Below are 5,000 nucleotides of genomic sequence, written 5' to 3'. Positions count from 1 at the left end.
GTTGCTGGCCGTTGGAGGAGCTCCAGCGGACCGCGGGGAGCGCGCCCGTCTTCGGGGCTTGTTGCTGGCCGTTGGAGGAGCTCCAGCGGACCGGGGGGAGCGCGCCCGTCTTCGGGGCTTGTTGCTGGCCGTTGGAGGAGCTCCAGCGGACCGCGGGGAGCGCGCCCGTCTTCGGGGCTTGTTGCTGGCCGTTGGAGGAGCTCCAGCGGACCGCGGGGAGCGCGCCCGTCTTCGGGGCTTGTTGCTGGCCGTTGGCGGACCGGGGGGAGCGCGCCCGTCTTCGGGGCTTGTTGCTGGCCGTTGGCGGAGCTCCAGCGGACCGGGGGGAGCGCGCCCGTCTTCGGGGCTTGTTGCCGGCCGTTGGAGGAGCTCCAGCGGACCGCGGGGAGCGCGCCCGTCTTCGGGGCTTGTTGCTGGCCGTTGGAGGAGCTCCAGCGGACCGCGGGGAGCGCGCCCGTCTTCGGGGCTTGTTGCTGGCCGTTGGAGGAGCTCCAGCGGACCGGGGGGAGCGCGCCCGTCTTCGGGGCTTGTTGCTGGCCGTTGGAGGAGCTCCAGCGGACCGCGGGGAGCGCGCCCGTCTTCGGGGCTTGTTGCTGGCCGTTGGAGGAGCTCCAGCGGACCGCGGGGAGCGCGCCCGTCTTCGGGGCTTGTTGCTGGCCGTTGGCGGACCGGCGGGGAGCGCGCCCGTCTTCGGGGCTTGTTGCTGGCCGTTGGCGGAGCTCCAGCGGACCGGGGGGAGCGCGCCCGTCTTCGGGGCTTGTTGCCGGCCGTTGGAGGAGCTCCAGCGGACCGCGGGGAGCGCGCCCGTCTTCGGGGCTTGTTGCTGGCCGTTGGAGGAGCTCCAGCGGACCGCGGGGAGCGCGCCCGTCTTCGGGGCTTGTTGCTGGCCGTTGGAGGAGCTCCAGCGGACCGGGGGGAGCGCGCCCGTCTTCGGGGCTTGTTGCTGGCCGTTGGAGGAGCTCCAGCGGACCGCGGGGAGCGCGCCCGTCTTCGGGGCTTGTTGCTGGCCGTTGGCGGACCGGGGGGAGCGCGCCCGTCTTCGGGGCTTGTTGCTGGCCGTTGGCGGAGCTCCAGCGGACCGGGGGGAGCGCGCGCCGTCTTCGGGGCTTGTTGCTGGCCGTTGGAGGAGCTCCAGCGGACCGCGGGGAGCGCGCCCGTCTTCGGGGCTTGTTGCTGGCCGTTGGAGGAGCTCCAGCGGACCGCGGGGAGCGCGCCCGTCTTCGGGGCTTGTTGCTGGCCGTTGGAGGAGCTCCAGCGGACCGGGGGGGAGCCGGGCGTTCGAGTTGCCCAGGCAGGGGGTTATCCTCCACTAGCAAACCTCCATGAGCAGCGGAGCCCGTCAGCTGCGCCAAAAAGAACCACACGAGGGCGACCTGGGGTTGAAATCCCCCGCCACATAGGAACGAATGCCGGGCGTTCGAGTTTGCCCAGGCAGGGGGTTATCCTCCACTAGCAAACCTCCATGAGCAGCGGAGCCCGGTCAGCTGCGCCAAAAAGAACCACACGAGGGCGACCTGGGGTTGAAATCCCCCGCCACATAGGAACGAATGCCGGGCGTTCGAGTTGCCCAGGCAGGGGGTTATCCTCCACTAGCAAACCTCCATGAGCAGCGGAGCCCGGTCAGCTGCGCCAAAAAGAACCACACGAGGGCGACCTGGGGTTGAAATCCCCCGCCACATAGGAACGAATGCCGGGCGTTCGAGTTGCCCAGGCAGGGGGTTATCCTCCACTAGCAAACCTCCATGAGCAGCGGAGCCCGGTCAGCTGCGCCAAAAAGAACCACACGAGGGCGACCTGGGGTTGAAATCCCCCGCCACATAGGAACGAATGCCGGGCAACCAGGGGTCGAAATCCCCCATTGAAATGAATGGCGGGCAACCAGGGGTCGAAGTCCCCCATTGAAATGAATGGCGGGCGACCAGGGGTCGAAATCCCCCATTGAAATGAATGGCGGGCAACCAGGGGTCGAAGTCCCCCATTGAAATGAATGGCGGGCAACCAGGGGTCGAAGTCCCCCATTGAAATGAATGGCGGGCAACCAGGGGTCGAAGTCCCCCATTGAAATGAATGGCGGGCTACCAGGGGTCGAAATCCCCCATTGAAATGAATGGCGGGCGACCAGGGGTCGAAATCCCCCATTGAAATGAATGGCGGGCTACCAGGGGTCCAAGTCCCCCATTGAAATGAATGGCGGGCTACCAGGGGTCGAAATCCCCATTGAAATGAATGGCGGGCTACCAGTGGTCCAAGTCCCCCATTGAAATGAATGGCGGGCTACCAGGGGTCGAAATCCCCCATGAAATGAATGGCGGGCGACCAGGGGTCGAAATCCCCCATTGAAATGAATGGCGGGCAACCAGGGGTCGAAGTCCCCCATTGAAATGAATGGCGGGCTACCAGGGGTCGAAATCCCCCATTGAAATGAATGGCGGGCGACCAGGGGTCGAAATCCCCCATTGAAATGAATGGCGGGCTACCAGGGGTCCAAGTCCCCATTGAAATGAATGGCGGGCGACCAGGGGTCGAAATCCCCCATTGAAATGAATGGCGGGCTACCAGGGGTCCAAGTCCCCCATTGAAATGAATGGCGGGCTACCAGGGGTCGAAGTCCCCCATTGAAATGAATGGCGGGCTACCAGGGGTCGAAATCCCCCATTGAAATGAATGGCGGGCGACCAGGGGTCGAAATCCCCCATTGAAATGAATGGCGGGCAACCAGGGGTCGAAAGTCCCCATTGAAATGAATGGCGGGCGACCAGGGGTCGAAATTCCCCATTGAAATGAATGGCGGGCAACCAGGGGTCGAAATTCCCCATTGAAATGAATGGGCCCATTCATTTTCAATGGCCGGGCTACCAGGGGCGCAGTACCACCTGTCGTCATTAGGGGCGCTGTAGATAGGGGACCGAGTCCCCCCATTCGAGAGGTTTGCACCCAAACCTCAAAATGGTTGGTGTACAATTATAGGAGAGACCTTTTTAAGACGTGGGAGCTCCAGGGCAAATCAAGGGAGGCTCGACCAACCCATATCCGCTTTAGATGCACTTTAGGTCGGACTCCCTTGCCAGATGGTCCCCTCCTCAGCCTGGTTCTCGAATTTTTTCTAAGTCAGCCCAACTTGGAAATATTTTTCAGAGTGCCACTTTCAAGGGAGTTTCGCCCAACCCCTATCCGCCTAAGAGGCACTTCAGGTCGGCCTGACTGGCCACATTTTCCCCCTCCTCATCCTGGTTCTCGAATTTTTTCTAAGTCAGCCAAACTTGGAAATTTTTTCAGAGTGCCACTTTCAAGGGAGTTTCGCCCAACCCCTATCCGCCTAAGAGGCACTTCGGGTCGGCCTGACTGGCCACATTTTCCCCCTCCTCATCCTGGTTCTCGAATTTTTTCTAAGTCAGCCAAACTTGGAAATTTTTTCAGAGTGCCACTTTCAAGGGAGTTTCGCCCAACCCCTATCCGCCTAAGAGGCACTTCAGGTCGGCCTGACTGGCCACATTTTCCCCCTCCTCATCCTGGTTCTCGAATTTTTTCTAAGTCAGCCAAACTTGGAAATTTTTTCAGAGTGCCACTTTCAAGGGAGTTTCGCCCAACCCCTATCCGCCTAAGAGGCACTTCGGGTCGGCCTGACTGGCCACATTTTCCCCCTCCTCATCCTGGTTCTCGAATTTTTTCTAAGTCAGCCAAACTTGGAAATTTTTTCAGAGTGCCACTTTCAAGGGAGTTTCGCCCAACCCCTATCCGCCTAAGAGGCACTTCGGGTCGGCCTGACTGGCCACATTTTCCCCCTCCTCATCCTGGTTCTCGAATTTTTTCTAAGTCAGCCAAACTTGGAAATTTTTTCAGAGTGCCACTTTCAAGGGAGTTTCGCCCAACCCCTATCCGCCTAAGAGGCACTTCGGGTCGGCCTGACTGGCCACATTTTCCCCCTCCTCATCCTGGTTCTCGAATTTTTTCTAAGTCAGCCAAACTTGGAAATTTTTTCAGAGTGCCACTTTCAAGGGAGTTTCGCCCAACCCCTATCCGCCTAAGAGGCACTTCGGGTCGGCCTGACTGGCCACATTTTCCCCCTCCTCATCCTGGTTCTCGAATTTTTTCTAAGTCAGCCAAACTTGGAAATTTTTTCAGAGTGCCACTTTCAAGGGAGTTTCGCCCAACCCCTATCCGCCTAAGAGGCACTTCGGGTCGGCCTGACTGGCCACATTTTCCCCCTCCTCATCCTGGTTCTCGAATTTTTTCTAAGTCAGCCAAACTTGGAAATTTTTTCAGAGTGCCACTTCCAAGGGAGTTTCGCCCAATCCCTATCCGACTTAGAGGCACTTCGGGTCGGCCTCCCTGGCCAGATTTTCCCCCTCCTCAGCCCCGGTTCTCAAATTTTTTTCCAAGTCGGCCGATCTTCCGGATATTTTCAGAGCGCCGCCCCCGGAGCCTCCGGAGCCTCGGCAGCAGGCCGTCGCCCGCGACACGCCGCACCTTCTCCCACGTACGAACGGCATCCAAGACCCGCCTTCGGAGGGCCCCCGCCGGCCGGCCTCGCGCCGGTGTTCGGGCGGGCGGCTCCTCCGGCTCGCGGGTCGCCTTACAGCGCCCCGGCCACCGCGAACGCCGGCCTTTGACGGCCCGGCGCTCGCACAGCCCCGGCGCGCCCGATTGGAAGCGAGGCCGAGACGCCCCCCGAACCGGCGACGTACGCCCCCCCTCCCTTTAACCGGGGCGGGGGGGTTACGAAGCCATCACCCGGCCGTCCTACGACGGAGCCCGGCGCCCCGCCGGCCCTCCCTCCCCCGCCCGACAGGCGCGAGCCCAGTCTGGGGGAGGTTGGCGCCCGGAGGCGGCGGCGGTGCCTCCGGAAGCACTATGTTTCTCATGCCCTTCAAACAAATGGCGAGGCCGAAGCACCTGGCGCGCCGCGCGGAGGTTCGAGAGGGAGGCCAGTAGGCGTGCGTGCGTGCGTGCCCCAATGCCACCGCGGCGTGGGCCTCTACCGCGATCTCGATCTGCTCGTC

The sequence above is a fragment of the Leptonotus elevatus genome, unplaced genomic scaffold (assembly GCF_054856555.1).
Source record: "Leptonotus elevatus isolate MCC_2025b unplaced genomic scaffold, RoL_Lele_1.0 HiC_scaffold_270, whole genome shotgun sequence".
Taxonomy (NCBI): domain Eukaryota; kingdom Metazoa; phylum Chordata; class Actinopteri; order Syngnathiformes; family Syngnathidae; genus Leptonotus; species Leptonotus elevatus.
Note: the sequence above shows the minus strand (reverse complement) of the source record.